At 32.2% G+C, this 17,933-nt stretch overlaps 2 long non-coding RNA genes and 1 pseudogene across 2 annotated transcripts; 1 reads left to right on the top strand and 2 right to left on the bottom strand.

Moving 5' to 3' along the window:
- Nucleotides 1–17,933, top strand: part of LOC133831584 (uncharacterized) — a 65,476-nt pseudogene that overhangs the window by 17,122 nt on the left and 30,421 nt on the right.
- On the bottom strand, nt 8,190–11,689 carry LOC133804690 (uncharacterized). The gene is made up of 4 exons (XR_009878580.1): nt 11,429–11,689; nt 10,897–11,083; nt 8,572–8,800; nt 8,190–8,423 (listed from the first exon to the last, which is right to left on the bottom strand). It is a non-coding gene; the product is annotated as an uncharacterized LOC133804690 (long non-coding RNA).
- On the bottom strand, nt 15,907–16,786 carry LOC133804696 (uncharacterized). The gene is made up of 4 exons (XR_009878582.1): nt 16,679–16,786; nt 16,379–16,437; nt 16,155–16,263; nt 15,907–16,009 (listed from the first exon to the last, which is right to left on the bottom strand). It is a non-coding gene; the product is annotated as an uncharacterized LOC133804696 (long non-coding RNA).

The following is a 17,933-nucleotide window of genomic DNA, read 5'->3' as shown; positions in this document are numbered from 1 at the left end:
TGTTTACAAAAGAGACATATTTCAAAAGACTATAATAAACGTCATCCTTGATAGACACGCAGCCCATACATTCTATTCATCCTCAACACACATGCCATGCTACCAAGAATCCTTCCGCCTCCATAATCATTTTCCTGCATCACACTAAAATAAAGGATAAGACTACATCAAATACTATAAAAGAACATAAGACTATCTAAAACATATATCATATATCATAAGCATACACTATTAAACATATGGCTACAAAAACATCTATTACAATGACCATCATACATCTTGGGGCTTGCTAGCTAGGCAATCACATGCCCATAATTCTACAGGGCTAGTTATCTAAACAAGTCATATAAAATTATGGGGCTTGTTGTCTAAACAAATCATATGCCAAAGGAATATACTATTGGGACTTGTTATCTAAACAAGTTATTTGTTATCTAAAAAAATTATATGCTTGTTATCTAAACAAAACATATACCCAAGAACTAAAACATATCATACATATACATATCATAGCATAAACATATAACATAACATAACAAAACATAAACATAATCTAACATATAAGCACATAAAATCTATCCTATTTTCCTTACCAACACTGGGATATGAGAACAAGGACGGGATTTGGAACACTCCTAAAACCAACAATGCAAATGGTGAGTATTTCTAAAGAATAAAGAATGAATGTGGAAACTAAACCATCAAGAAGAAACTTACCAAGAAAGAACTTAAGTTTCAAGAACCTAATCAAGAACCAATAACAAAAGTTAGGATCTGAATAAAAGGAACTAAAGAAAAGTAAAGAGTTTTAAAGAATTGGACTTAAAGAATAGAAGTACCTTAGTTGACCTTATGGATTGGTCTAACTCTAATACCGAAATAACTAAACCTCACTTCCCAAGTATTTTATAAAGCTTAGGAATGGCAAAGCTTTTTCCCAACCCAAGTGTTTATCACTCTATGGTAGTACTAGCACCTTGAAGTCTGATCACAGCTGAAGAGTGAGGAGAAGGGCTGGGTTCTAAGTCCTATTTATAGAGTTCTAGGAATAAAAATCTTCTTTTTGGCTTTTAATAAAAATAATGAATTTAATTGAAAATATTTGAATATTCTTTAGTCAAAGGCTTAGGACTCGGTCAAATCGTTCAGAGGTAGGTCTAAGGAGACAAAGCTTGTTTTAAAATTAAAAATAAAAGTGAAAAAATAGAATCCTAACTTCTAACTTCCTAAATCTCGTAACTCTAAACTCACGTGTAGTAAAATCAACATAACTTGATCTGTATAACTCTGATTTAGATCACCTTTATACTGTTAGAAAGAGGATTTAATTATCTACAACTTTCTAGAAATACTATTTTTCGAAATTCATAATATGACTTGGTCAAAAATAGGTCGGAAGTTACAGTATCCTAAAGTTACGGGAAAATCTATTTAATTATCTAAATAACATCCTAATTCACAAATTTCTTAACTAACCATAAAATAACAAACTCTAATTCCCAAATAATCATGCTTATGACAAGTGTCATATTCTTATTGGCTCTATCTAAACCTTAGGTTATAATAAATAATACACCTAGGACCAGCAATATTAATCAAACCTTATGTTATATTTAATATTCTTAAACTATAGAATAAACTTATAAAATTCATAACTATTGCTATGAGTTTCCAACTAAGAACCGACTTGAAGCAAAATCCACGGAATCTAACATAATACAAATTAATACTAACTACTACTACTACTACTATCTAGCTAGTTAAGTAAATATTCTGGGACTCTATAGAATGATCAATAGTTAAAGCACTACATTGAGGGCCGTGTCGAAATGGCCAAGTCTGTAATGATTCTAAGACTCATTTGAGAAGGGAAGGCATCGTCCGGATAAAAGGTGTAAAAGACAGCGCTGTAAGAGGCATTACTATGTTTTTAATTTTTTTTCATTTATTTAATGCTTTATGTTTAATTGGAACAATTTGAGTTTTAAGTTTTAATTTTTAGTTGTAATATTTGTTTTATTTAAGTTTCAATTAGGTTGTATTTAGGATTCATGAAAATCGTGAAAAGAAAACTTTATATTGAAAGAAAAATTCGTGTGGAGGCCAAGTCGTGACTTACTTTGGCTAAGTCATGACTTATGAGAATGTCAGGATCAAAGGAAAGCAAAGGGGGAATTAGTGTTGTGGCATGCTTAGTAGATCCGCAACATGAGGCAAACTCAGAGACGGGTCCAATCTCGAGAGTTAACATGGGCCGCGGTATGGAATTTAAGAGCCGCGGCTTCTGAAATTTTTTTAGAAGTGGGTCGCAGCATGTACACTGGAGAGCCACGGTGCCTGGGTTCAAAGTAAAGGCATAATTAGAGGCGGGCCACGTCATGGTTCTGTTTAAGCCGCGACGCGCCCCCACATCAGCCTATAAACCAACCCCAACCCTCATTTTTCCCACATAATTCCAAATTCACTTTCTCTCTCTACGAAATATTCGCTCACTCTCTCATTCTCCTTTCTCTCACCCATTTTCTAATCTTAATATCATCCTTAAGCTCTTCCAAAATCCAACACCCACTTTACCAGATCTTCAATTCCAACATCCAATCCCAATTTCTCACAAACCCTAACCTTCATTCCATCAACCAAGCCCTAAAATTCATCACATCATTTGAAGAACGAAGAAGGAAGTTTGAGGAAAAATATTCAAGGGATCTAGACTTCTACGGGAAAGTAAGTTGTATTTTCATTCAATTTCATTAGCATTTATGTTGTGTGTAATTTTGGGACCTAAAATTTTAGGACAGGGGGGGGGGGTGTGCTGCCCAAATTTTCTTAAAACCTTAAGCTACAATTTTTAAGATATGGCCACTAGAAAGAACCCATCTAGGGCAGCCACCACTAAGAAAAATAATCATGCCTCCACATCCCGCCAACCACCACCACCACCACCCGAGCCTATTCCACAACCACCCCCCTGGTTGAATATAATTCTACATAGTTTATTAATAAGGATGCTTTTGAGCGTTATCAAAAGTGTTGTCTAAGGGGACTCATTAAGGAGTAAGACATGGAATGCAAGGATTCTCCCTTCGAAAATTATATTTACGAGATTATAAGACAAGAAATACAAGGGAGAAACTGGAAGAGTTTTGTGGATAAGAAAATGGCTAAGGTCAATTGTCATATGGTCTATGAATTTGACGCTTATATTTTAGGATCTAGGAATAGGAAGCTATTCTGTAGAGGGATAGAGGTGGAATGTGATGTGGATAACATTGTGTTAGGAACGAGTTTCCTAATACGCAGCGGAATAGTGATTGGTTGACCCAGTGTACAACAAAAAATTTCTCACATATTTAAACTACTTTTAAATATACATATCCATTAATATACATACATTAATCATAAACAAGAAAATAATAAAGAGCATACCTCTTGATGCCTATCAAGTGTCCTTGCTATGTTTTCATAAAATAAACGATCTTCCTATCCATGCTGCTCCCAGGTACTCACACCAAGATCTTTCACAACGTTCTCTACACCTCAAGAAGTGTGTGGGCACTTAGAGAATAAGGGATGGTATATTTATGATTCAACTTAATGTACTCAACACACGAGATCAAGAGAATAGGCCTGAGATTGGTTCTGTATCTTTTTCAGGGAGAGATGGAAAGTATCATTATCTTTTTAGGGCGAATAAATTCAATATCTAGTTATTTTCTGATAAGTCTAATTTAAAAATAGAAAATATTTAAATTTTAAAAAATAATTATGTAACCAATTACAATTTATCTTTTAATTAATTAATTATCTTATTAATGAACATATCAAAAATAACTTTTTGAATTTTTCATTAATTAAATAAATAAAAGTAAAAAATCCCTCTCTGATTTCTATAGTTGCACGCCACACACAGTCCAGGGACTGTGTGTGTCGTGCAGTACCCTATAAAATAGGGATATTTATTTTCTCAACTATTATTTAATTATTTTAATAATGTAAACATCAAAACTAATTTTTGACTTATCCATTAATTAATTAATTAGAAGTGAAAAAAATCCATTCTTGATTTTTTTATGTGCTACACGCCCAAGTGAGTCCCTAGGACTGCTTGGTGAGTGTAGCTTCCTACAAAATAGGATCCAATATTTTTTGTTCATAATTAGTTAATTATTTTTTCAAACTACCTTATCAGATAAAATCCAACAACCTGAAAATTAATTCAAATTAGAATCTATTATCTTTTTAACTAATTATCACATATAATTAATTATTTGAATAAATATTAATCTTTTAAATTCAAATCCAATTTGAACTTATTAGATTATTATCCCCCACTCAAATAAAGATATTTAATTAATTCTACTAATTAATTAAAACTAATTTTAATTAAATATCAATTTCAAAATGTTGATATTTATTTTATAATTTCAAAAATTATAATAAATTAATTATTTATATAATTTGGAAAATTATACAATAATTAATTTTGATAATTACAACTATTTTGTAATTAATTAATTAATTAATCAATATTATCACGTAATTGCATATTTGGCTCGAAGAATAAATTTCTTCTTAAATATGTATCTTTTACCATTTTACCCTTTATATCAACTCTTTCCTTGAAGAGTGTTGATAGAGCCCATGTGGGGACCTATGGACCTATAATTCCAAGCTCCAATAAAATTGTGATTATTAATTAAACAATCTTAATTTATTAGTCTTATGATTACTCCACTATAAATATGAGACTGCACTCTTGTAATTATAGACATCTCATTTACTGAGTACTTTATTACAATAAAGCGTCCATCGATATAATCATTACATACAAATTAACTCTATAATAATGGTTCATAATTAACTGGAAATAAAATTATCGTTTTACCCTTTTGATTATATCTTGTTTCCTTAAGTATTATTGACTTTACTAGTGAAGGGTTAATTCATAACTAAATTATGAATTTGAGCTCAATAACCTTTCAGTCCCAAAAGTCAACCCTTAAGAGAACCATTACTCAATCTCTTACGAGAATGTATAGATTCCTTATCTGTATACTATGTCCCCAGTCATTTACATTAATGAGTTCCCAAAACAAAAGTTTCTAGTTTGTTCATTCTGAAAAACCCTAACGAGTGAATCAAAGAACACATATAACATAAACAGGAGTTCATAGTAACTTCAGGATTAAGATATATTTGTATATGATCATCAGTTGATATATTTAATTAATACTTCGAAACGATATTTAACTAAGTATTAATTAACATATCTGGTCCAATTATATATATTCACTAATATATAAAGTACGTCCACTAAAGTGCCCTACTACACTAGTAATCTGGATCTAGATCACATGTATTCATAATACTAGTGGACCGTACTTCCAGTAATTAATCTAAAGATTCCATAACTTTATTTTACTGCGAACTATTCAAGTTCATTTATCTCAAACACAATCCTCCCGTACTAGTACATGGTTGAGATCACATATATGAACTTATGAATTTTTCTGATATTAACTTAATATTATCACAAAATAATATAGTCCATAAAATATATGTATAACAAATTCAATTTATTTATTTATTTCTTAAAACAACATCTACTATATATGCTTTCAGGGCACAATTCCCAACACATTGATGCCCTGTATGGCTTACCGATGATACCGAGGGAGGAAGATGAATATCATCGGTTGGTTACTTCTGGGAATATTGATTGGCATGATGTGAATGGCACTTTGGGTATTCCTGGATCATAATTTGTGAAGTAAGATGGGCAGCCCAAGACTTTTCGGCGGGGCGCATTAATAAACTTTCAGAAGCGGGAGAAGCTGTAACCCAGAGCGTGGATGTTATTTGTGAGTGCTCGACTTATGCCTAACACTCACTTATCTGATGTTGGGACTGATCGTTGTTTATTGATTTATGCCATTATGAAGGGGTTGTTAGTGGATACTGGGAGGGTGATACAGTCAAGTATATGTGATTTATGCCATCTTCACACTACTGCTGGCTTGAGACATGGGTCTATGATCACAGACATGTGTGAGGTATGGGAAGTGCTGGTGTATCCAAGTGATTATTATTTGAAGGGTAAGACTCCGATTTATCGATCTACCGTGCATGGTTTTCAACCACCTTATGTGGAACCTCCAGTACCACACCCTCGTGGACTCCAAGTTGAGGAGGAAGGTGAACATGCAAATAACCAAGCTAATGTAAATGTCCCACACCCCGAAGCGGAGACCGTTGGAGGAGAGCAACCACCTTATTTGATGTTTCCCACCTTAATTATATTATTAGACAAGGACATCATACTCATCAGTACTTGAGTGCTTTCCATGATTATACAAGGGGGTCAGTTGATCAGGATAATGAGGCTTTGTATCGAATGACCAACTATGAGGTTGACAGGACTTTCTATCAATATCCACCTCCATGGAGGTCGTTGGATGAACCACCACCCTTTTGACATGATTCATCACAGTTAAGCTTTCTTTCTTTACTTATTTTTAAACATTGGGGACAATGTTTAGCTTAAGTTTGGAGGAGGGATCTTATTTTCCATCTGTTCATTTTGTTTGTGTTGTGTTTATGTGTCTAGTTTGTGTTAGTTGTTTGATGTAGATTTTTGTTTTAGTGTATGTCTAGTACTGGTTGACATCAAGTGCCAAAGAGAACAAAGTGAATGTTATGAGTATAATCCAAAGAAAATGAAATCTGAAAAAAAAAAGTTGTGTGCTTGATTGAACACTCCATTAGTTCATTTTAGTTTAGGCAACATTTGTTGAATATCTTGTCATGATGTTTAAATTGATGTTTTTGATCATGATTATGCTTGTTGGAATTGGTTGGTGGATTAATGAATGGAAAGTAGAAATTATTTTCTACAATTCTTGAACTTGCTTACTTGTTATTTGAGGTGAAATAATATATTATGTATGCTTATGAATATGATTTAGGCTATCATTTGGACTGTTTGAGCTTTTTGGGCCGACATGAAATTAATTGATCCTTTGATTAACCATTTTGAGCCTAACATTGTATATTTTTGTTCTAAGCCATTATTTAAGCCTAATTTTTGAAACTTGGTTACATATCCCTCCCTAATATACTATGAGCACATGATTGATAAAGTTTATGGGGATTGATGTGTAATGGAATTATTTGTGAATATAGTGGGCTTAGAAAATGAAAAGTGCAAAAGATTAGAGAATAGTATATATATATATATAATAAAAAAAGAGTTCAATAAAAACTACACCCCCAATATGAATATCTAAAAGAAACAAGTTTGGGGGAGTGCAGTTGTCATATGCAAAAGAAGAACGAAAAAAAGAAATATTTTATATCTCTCTAAATAAAATCAAGAAAGGGGATTATGGGATTATATTTACTATGAGAGTAAAGTCAGTGATTTTTGTCATGTGCTTAGAGTAGAGTGAGCTTAAAAATTACCTTCTCATCTACCTTTACCTAAGCAATCATTACAAGCTTATACAAGTCCTATTGATTCTTATGCATATCATGATCTATATTAGTGGAGAGTAGCAAGTCAGTGAGCTTATGGAATTAATTGGTTTGAATGGATTGATTGGAAAGAATTTGGCTATTATAACTTATTTCAAATATGTTTATTTATTGATCACACTACAAGAAAGAATACTTTCAATAAGACCGAAAAAGTATTATCAAATATATACCATAACACTTTTTGATGTGTTAAGGAAAGCGGTGTTATAGTAGGCCGGAGCACTTTGCATAACACTTTTCCATAGTTATAGACATGTGTTATGGTATAGCCTATGATAACACTTTTGTTGTGTTATTTTAATAGTTAGATAAGTATTTCATTATACTATTTATAAGTAGATTATATAACATTTTTTTGTACTTATAAAGTAGTGTTATAATACACTTTATAATAACACACTTTCTGCATTATAGAAAATTGTTTGCATAACATAATTTTATGCTTATAAACCAGTGTTATTGTAAAAGATACAATAACACATTTTTTGTATTATTCTAATATTTGGATAAGCTTGAATTATTATTATATAAACCTATACATTATAATTATTTTTTATTTCTTCAATTCAAACCTGCTTCATTTAATATACCTAAGACACCCTTAACATTGGACAAATATATTTTTGAGTATCAATTATATGGTTCATAACACATATAACCAAATAATTGTGTCAAAATACATTCAAGATTAACTAAAAAATAATCCAAAAGTCTTAAGATATTCAACACTGTCTAATTAACATAAACAAAACATTCTCACAATAGTCAACAAAATAGTCTTAAACAGTTGCATATTCAAAAGTAAAGGTAGGAATTCATGATCTTCCAAATGTCAGCACACCAAAGCCTTCCAAATCATATTTTCTTTTGCACTAGACTTGTTGAATCTGGTAAATAAAACATAAAAGAAAAACTAATGAGGTCATGAAATATCTTATCATTCATCTAAAATAGTCAATAATGCTATCATAATCATGGATTGCATATCGGTTAATGTTGAACAAGCATTATATAATCAAATAACCAAATAAATACCTCTTGGAATAACCTTTTGAGAAGGCCATGCAACTGTTGAACCAACAACTTCTCGTATAGTAAGCATCGCATAGTTAGGACAAAAGTTGATGTTCTAGAACTTCATCTGAAAGTTGATGTCTTAGATTCTGACATTTGTTTCATGGACAAAGAATCTTACTTGGAAAACTGGCATTCATTACTGCAGTCTTCACAAACTCCCTAGCTTTTCTCTCATATTCCTTTGTAGCTCTACAATTTTGAAGGATACTTCAATAATAAAATACCAAAACTTAAACTTAGACTTGAACTTAAACTATATAATTTTATTTGCTAACCTGTTAAGATGGATCCAAGTTTTATCCATCTGGATATCATAAGAATAGATATAAAAAAGCTAATCACAACCCATATGTATAATGTTTTATTATTCAAACCCTAAGGTTGGGGGCGTGAAAACTACCATTATTTACACCCCAGGCGAGATATCTATCAATATAATCAAATCAATTCAAGCACACACAATTTATTTGTAAGAAGATAATACCTAATTCTAGATAAAATCTGACACCATTTCCCATATAAAGGTTGCCTAACCATCTATCAATACCAAGTAAAAAAAATTCAAACAACACACAAAATTTACGTTGAGGTTTGGATTTTAATTAAAAATTGTTTTTCTCTCTCAATATATATTAATTTCCTAAAGAGAAAGTTAGAGTCTTAATCTAAAAGAAAATCAATACAATTGACTATTATTTTTTATGTCTCCAATATGATAGGATTATTAGTCACTCGTGCATATAATACACATATACTGTTTGTTGGAATGATTTCTATTTATATATATGTATGTATATGCTATAGTACTAGTACATTTAACTTTTTAAAGGCAGCTAGAATACATAGAATGATCAATGGTTAAATTGAGCTATAAAAGCATGCATTATATTATAGTAAATATTGTGAAAGTTTTTGTTGAATTATTATTTTTGGTGCATGAGTTAAAGTTTGACTGAGGAGCTCAATCACTTGCCACATTGTCCATGCAGCAATCAAATAAATGTTTTAAGGGTCGACCACAGGAATTTCGTTAAAGTAAGTGGCTAGAGGCTTGTATGTTTTGATATGGGAGAAATGGTCTAATGCTGGCCGAGACAGAACCACCATGGTTTTGTTTTCTGATTGTTTGTTTCTCGGGAAAAAAAAAGAGAAAGAAAGAAAGAAGATGGAGTTTTTTTTTATTTGGTTTGAAGGGAGGTTGATGAGAATGAAGGGGTTTTTAAAGGGATGATGAGAGAGAGAAGAGAGTTTGAGAAACGCTAATGCATGGGAAGAAGGAGGGACCAAAGGACTTTACATAACTGAACATCACATGAAATGTCAGTTGATAGAATCCAATTTTATTTATTAAATTATAATAAAAAGTAGTCATTTTTAAATTTATCCACATATAAACACATCATGTGATGTTGGACACAAAGAACCTTATAACATTTATTTGAGTTCTAAGAACTATTAAACAAATTTGTACACAATTTATTCATTCATTTATTTTGTATATATTTAGGGAAACAATACAAAGTTGCAGAATATTATAAACATCAAGAAAGACTTCTTGAAGGCTTCAATGAGATGGAGATCATGACTGAAATGGGATGCTTCCATGAAAGTCTAACTGAGGTTGTTGCCATCTTAGATTAGTTTTGAAATCAAAATGATTAATTAGTGCACATTAATTTTAATTTTCTTTATGTCTCATTTGACAATTATTACTTGAAAATAAAGGAGATTAAGTTATCATTAAGGAATGGACACACATATATATATAGCACTGCTTTTGAGTGTATTTAGTTCATTTGTATAAGTACATAATCATTTGATGAGTAAGCCTCAAATTGTGTTAAATGTGACAATATGAACCTATTTTAACTACTGTTACTGCTACTGAAAACGACCCTTATTCACACCCCAGGCAAGATATCTATCAATATAATCAAACCAATTCAAGCAAACACAATTTATTTGAAAGAAGATAATACATAATTCTAGATAATATTTGACATCATTTCTCATATAAAAGTTTACCTAACCATCAATCAATACCAAGTAAAAAAATTCAAACAACACACAATAAGTTTTCTTCCTTATATCACCGCAACACACAAACAAATTTTCCATAACCTACTTCTCTAAGACACACAAGTTTTCAACCTTCCGTTATCACCGCAGCACACAATTTTAATCTCAGAACCTACTTCTCTACGAATGAATATTTAAGATATTCAAACTACTCTAACATTTGTATGATATTAATAAAAGAGTTAAGAGAACATATTTCATTACCTCTTGCAATTAATAATCAAGTTAATTAACTTTGCAATGCTCCTCGCCAATTTGATCCACACCTAAAGAATGTAGTCAAACCTTGATCTGAGACTAAGGATGTAGTCATTACCGGATATAAAATAAAAATCGAACATCCCACTGTTACTAGAAAAGCAAAAAAGTAGTCTTGTCCCTTGTATTTCTTCTGCATATAAAAGAATGGAAGATTAGCCAACCTATAAACATATACTTGCATACTTCCTGCGTATATAACATACATCCAAAGCTACTTAAGAATTCTTTGGCTCAAACTATCAAAGCCACAACATTTAGCAACAACCAAAGAATTATTAATTTATTAAGAGATGTAAAAGTTGATATTCAAAAACAGAAAGTGTAATACATCTAAAACATATTGAAAATAAGATCACTGGAATTGTAACCGAAAATAGCACTTCTTAAATACACAGCCAGATACAAGGTTGGCATTTTAAGCAACAAACATATACTAAATGGTGATCAAAATAATAAACTGTATAATATATCTTACCATAACATGTATCTGAACAGGAAAACTGACATATTTGAAGGCCTGCAAAAAAAAAAAAAAAAGGCTAGTTACTTGAATGTATCAACAATATAAATATAAAATAAGCTTACAATTGAAAAACTTTGCAACCACGCGTCTCATATCAGCTAGACTTGAACGCTGAAAATGAACACAGCTAACCTCATTTTCGCATGTTGAATTTAATATGTTAGATACTGATACAAGGCAGTACTTATAAACTGGAGCAACTGGATCCAAGGCTTTTTTTGTAATGACCCAACTACTCTAGACTTTGGACCATTAATGAAAACTAAGCATAGACACTAATCCCTAATAATACTTACAAGTGAAATAATCATACTTTATTAAAAACTTGTAAAAACAAATGTTAAACTTACATAAACTCAAAGCAGGATATGGGATCCCATTGTTTTAAAAAAAAACATAACTTAATTGTAATGAAAAGAGATTACATAAATAGGTGCGGAAAAATACACATAAACCATAAATAAAGACTTCATCCTCGAAACCGAAACTCTCGACTCCTTGAATCCATTCTGCCTCAATACACATTCCCCAAGCTTCCAAGAATCTTTCCCGCCACTAAAGCTATTTTCTTGCACATATAAACAAAAAGGAGTGAGCCTAATGCCCAGCAAGGAAAATCTAACATATAACCATATACATAAAATTCATAAGGTAACATAAAACATACTATAACACTTATGTCACATACATACTATAATGGCCATTATTACTTGGGGTCCCATAAACTAAACAAGTCATATGCCCATTAGATTAGTGGGGTCTTGCTAGCTAAGCAAGTCATATGCCCATAATCTATTTGGGGCTTGTTAGTTGTATAGGTCATATGCCTAAGTCTACAAGCATACTTAACATAGCATTTTACATAACACATATTCATAAGATAACATATAAAATCATATAACACATAAGTCCTATCCTATTTTCCTTACCAAAACAACCGGGATATGAGAACTGATTTGGGACCTTGGAACACTCCTAAAAACCATTTATAATATGATGAGTATATTGAAGAAAATGGATGAAAGTGAAGAAGGAACTATATTATCAAAATATACTTACCAAAAACCTTGTGCTTAAGAACTTGGATTTCCTAACCAAGAATAGGAAGAAGGTTAGAATGAGTAGAAGACTATGAGAACTTTAAAGAAAATAATACAGAAATGGACTAAAGTTTGGGATACCTTGAGTACTTCTATGATCAATCTAAACCTTGCACCGAAATGTGTATAGAACCTTACTTCCCAAGTGTTTAGTAAGCTTGTAGTGATCAAGCTTATAATTCCCAACCCAAGTGTTTACACTCTCACACTAACCTAGCAACTTGCAGCCTCTGAATTTAGAGTAATAGATGAATAAATGGTCGGGTACTAGGTCCTATTTATAGAGTTTAGGAATGAAAAGATCTTCATTTAACTTTAATAAAAATAATGCATTTTTAAGTGAAAATCATTTGAATTATTGTTAAGGAGAGGCTGAAGACTCATTCAGAAAGGTGCTGGACTTATCAAGAGGTTAGGGATTTGAATGAGAATGTTTTTGAAAACTTTCAAAAACACACTGAAGGAGGCGATATATCGCCCCCTGTTGGGGATATATCGCCTGGGCCATTATGCCCGAGGCAATCGTGCAACGTTTCGTGTTTTTCGTATCTTTGTTCTGCGATATATCGCCCCTATAGCTGCGATATATCGGCATACGCTGAATATTTAAACACGAAATTACACATTTTTAGCTTAATTTGAATTGAGTAAAAAGCCTTGACTAAGCCCTCTAACGTTTTCAAAGCTGCTGACTGACCTTAGGGTATTCAAATTTTAACCTTAATAAATTTAATCCTCAAAATACTTAATCATTGATAAACCTATACATGACATGTGCTATTATCTTATTGGTTCATATCTAAACCTTATATTATAATAAATATTATCCTCAATATCAGTCATATTAATCAGACCTCAGGTTAAAATTAATATTCCTAAACTATAGGTTAAGCTTAGAAAATCTACAAGTACTACTATGAGTGTCCAAATAAATCCCGGTCTGAACCAAAAATCCACAGTCATAAAGATAATACTATTATTACTATTATACTACTATCTAACTTAGCTAAGTAAAGTTCTTGGAGTGTACATTTTTACTTGCCTGAGAAACAATAACCAAGAACATGAATGTTCTAGTTAATAGTAGTTCTATTGTGGTTTAGAACTCTGTACGGAATACAGATATGGCCGAGAAAAATGGGATGAAAATTCAACCAGAAAAGTAATGAGTACCCAAAGTTGAAAATAGAGTAACAGTACTTACCTATTTAAAATCAAATCCCCAATCCAAAAAATAATTTAGATTCTTTGAGAATTATCATCAAACGCCTGGTATGCAACATTTTCATATGCACTTTCTTTTCAGATACCAAAAGACATAGCAGAAATAAAATCACTACTAAGATACCAAAATGAATTAAAAAAAAAACTGAAGCTCTAGAAGATGAGATTTTTAGATAACCAAAACTAGACCAGTTAGAATCTTAAATCCATTACTGGAGGGAGAAACTTAAATAATTAAAAAGATACTAAGATATACCCAATTACATTTGATTAAAATGGAAAGTAATCAAGATATAATATAGAATTTGTAAATAATTTTGACTGAACTCACCTCACCTGACCAAGAGAAGAGATAACATTTTCAGTCTAGTCCACCACCATGAGCAGAATAGAGAAGGTCCAAACGTCTTGTGGTCTACAGTGAGACATGATCAAAGTATCAGCATCAGACATACCATAAACAACATGACACGGGCATTATTTGAAGTAAACAATTAAATTATTGCCAAGAGAAAAGAAGCACATGACTGTGTAATTAACAAATTCCATAATGCTAACCTTCACAAGATCTCCTAGCTCCTCACTGCATTATAATTTGTCTTCAGCTAGCCAATTTTCCAACAAATTCTTCTTGTTCTGGTTCACAACGAGACGTGATAGTTCCAATGACTCGAAAGCATTAAGCTTTCCTCTAGTCAAGAGAGTACCAAAATATTGCAAAAGTGGTAGTGTTTGCCCAGTTTGTACAGGAACACTCTGCAACAATAAGAATAAGAATTAATTACTAATCATAAAGGTTCAACATAACTTAAAAGTACTGTTCACCAGAAAAAGGACGTGTGAACTTGTATCTGTTGTTAAAGCCAATAATTTCCAATTCCACTTCTATTCCAGCTGCCTGATACTTTGTCTTTTCCAAGTAATTGACTGGTACTTTTATCTCAATTAGGTTCATAACTTTCCAATTGTTTAAAAAATTATAGAAACAACCATTTGAAATTGGTCTCCGATCCCCAACTCTATAAACAAGGTGAAATAGCCATTTTGACAAGCATCCCATAGTAACAAACTGCCACAATATGGAATGCCACGTTCTGTATCATTGATAGAGAGTTTGTCTATTCTATAGTCTGCACAACCTAAATTTGAGAATTACTTTAAATTTACATAGTAACAAGTTACAGAATAACTTGACACCAACATGACAACAAAAGCAAAGTGGAAAAACTTGAAATTTGGCAACTGTATCAGGAGTACGAAGAATTCCTTGTGGAGACTCAGCAGCAAGTTCAGCAGCTTCTTGATACTTCATTTTCGCAAATAGTTCTTGGAATCACTGGACAACCTGAAATCATTCACAGAATATTAATTTGTGATGAACCAACAAAAGGATGTATAAACTAGCTATATGCAGACTAATCACGGTTCGTCTTTGTTCCTATGGCTATGATCATACTTGATCATGTCATGTAAGAATAGGTTGAGTAAGATCCAACCCTAAGTGATGTGGCATAATTTTGATTAGTTTGTGTTTAACATCTTTCACTTAAATAGTGCGTTAATGGATTCATTTCTCATAAATGGACTGAATTTATTGTGATATATTTTCTATACAGCCCACTCAGTAATCATCAGTCAAGTTAAAGATTTAATAGAAACAAAAACACACCAGATTCTCAGCACCGGGAAGATTTCCTCTTTTTCCCAGATTGACAGCAAGCTCCAAATTGTTCAACTGCAAAAAGTCAAGATATAAAATTTAAATTCCAAATATATATCATAATCTACTAACCATAAGGATAAACCAATTTGTGATACATGCCTGCCCACTAACGAAAGGCACACTTGTTTGTTCATTAACAGTAGCCAATAACACTTGGCCCCGCCTGTTAATTGCGTAAAATCCCCTTAGTGATGAAGCCTCCGATGTTAGGAAAATTGGATCTGGACTGATTCTATTTCTGTAAACTGCAGTAGCTATCTTCAAGTCGTAAACGAATAACATCCCGAGCTTGGTGATTACATAGATCAAACTATGCTTGTGTGGTATTTGGAATATTGAGCATTAAAACAATTAATATTCATGGTGCTGAATACTGGGGCAGACCACAAATATAAGAATCTCACTACTTTCATTGCAACGGGAAATCATCTACAAAATCTGGAGGAAAGAAAAGATCTGCTTGTTTCTTTGTAAAAGAAGGTTTTCCTGCCAATAAGTTTGCAACATTAAAATAGAGAAATTATTCATCAAGATAGAAAGATAGGAATAAATTTCTGATTAAGATTATAGACCTATCAAACATATTTATCTTTTTTAATAAAGGGGGTGAATTAAATAATACTAAGCTAACCTGGTTGGGCACCAAGCTCTATAACATGCAACTTTAATGTAATTTGGCCAACATTAAAAGTCTTTGTTGCAAAGGAAATGAGAGTAGAAGGATTCTCATTCCCTGGAACCTGTATAAATTTGACAATCAATCAACAAATATGCATATATGATATGCATACCAAGTGCGATAAAAAAACAAGAGAATGAAGAGAAATAAAGAGAGGGAGAAGTTAATTTACGCACTTTAAATTGTGCAAAAGCAGCAACATGAGCTTCCAGAGCTTGACTTCTCTGTTGTTCCACTGAGAAGAGTTGCTTTCAGAGATGAAAATAAGGAAGAGAATATTCATAAAAAAAAAACAATAAAATTACTTAGCTGCAAATTTCTCTAGAATATTCATCAATATGCATAACAACAGACACTCAAATACTTATTAAAACAATAACATCTCTAAAAAAAATGAGTCACAGACAAAAAAAATATAAATTTTAAAGCAATAATAAAACCATAAACCCATAAAAGAATATGAATACTCAATACACCTTTAACTTTGATAGAGAGCTCCCCTAAAATTAAAGCACCAAAACCATATTTCTTGAACCTTAAAGTATTTGGGGACTGATGAGGAGAAGCCGAGAGGTATGAGTGCGTGATCGGGGCCACCGAAGACGGAGCCAAACGACAGGAAATGCCACAGAGCCGACAGGAGTAGTGGGCTGACTTCGGAGACACTGTAGGCGGTTGAAAACACCATCGATGATCGTATGAGTCGAACTTATTTTTTCCTTGGAAACATAGTCGATGATGGTAGGCGATAGAAAATTGTTTAGAGGTTTGGAAATAAAAAAGTAGAGGCAAATAATAAAGTAAAAGTAGCAGATAACTTTACGAATATGCTGACTCCAAAATTTCGGTACCGCCAATTTATTTTCCCACCTATTATTTTATTATTTGATGTATCATAATAATTTTTCAATACTATTATATTCATATGTTATGAAAAGGGGTATTTGGTGTAGTGTCATGACTTGGGAATCCAAAATGTTAGTAGACTAAAGTGTGTTGAAGGAGTGTTTTGATAAAAATTCTGGATTACATAAACTGTTGAGTAGTTTTTTGAGAATTATATGATTAGCATTCATGATTTTGAGGCATAAGTGTTGTTGTTGGTATAATTCATGTTGAGGGTGTTGTTCGGCATTTTGTTTGTTGTTAGAGTCTAGGTTCGTTTTAAGTCCTTTGTTCGAGGGCGAACAAAGAGTAAGTTTGGGGGAGTTTGATAACTCCATTTTAGTGTTGTTTTACGATGTGTTTTTGTGGTGATCTTGAGACTTTATGTTTGTTTTGTGGAAGATTATGCTTATTTTTGTCTTTGTTGTAGGTCGATGCGTTGAATCATGAGATAAATGTGAAAAAAAGACCAAAGGGTGAAAAAATGGAGTTTTTGGTGGTTTTTTGAGTCAAATTGGCATAAAGGAGGAGTCAGGAGAAATTTTGATGAAGGTCAGACTTAAAATGGTCAAGTTTTGAAAAGAAATAGAATTAGAGTTGCGGCATGGGCTTAAAGGCTGCGACTTTAGTAATGTAAGGGACCACCCAAATCTGGCAGGAATTAATGTCGCGGCCTGCTCGAGTTTTAGATATTAAAGGTGATAAAATTTATTTTTATGGTGTCATATTTGTTTGCCATGAACTAAATATTTTTCTCTAGGGTTCAATGTAGTCACTTTGGGTCTTGTTGATTTTCTGTTAAGTGCAATTTTATTCTTCTTGTTCTATTCTTAATCTCTACTCGAT

This window comes from Humulus lupulus, chromosome 1 (assembly GCF_963169125.1).
Source record: "Humulus lupulus chromosome 1, drHumLupu1.1, whole genome shotgun sequence".
In the NCBI taxonomy this organism is placed as follows: domain Eukaryota; kingdom Viridiplantae; phylum Streptophyta; class Magnoliopsida; order Rosales; family Cannabaceae; genus Humulus; species Humulus lupulus.
This window is presented reverse-complemented; position numbering and strand designations above follow the sequence as displayed.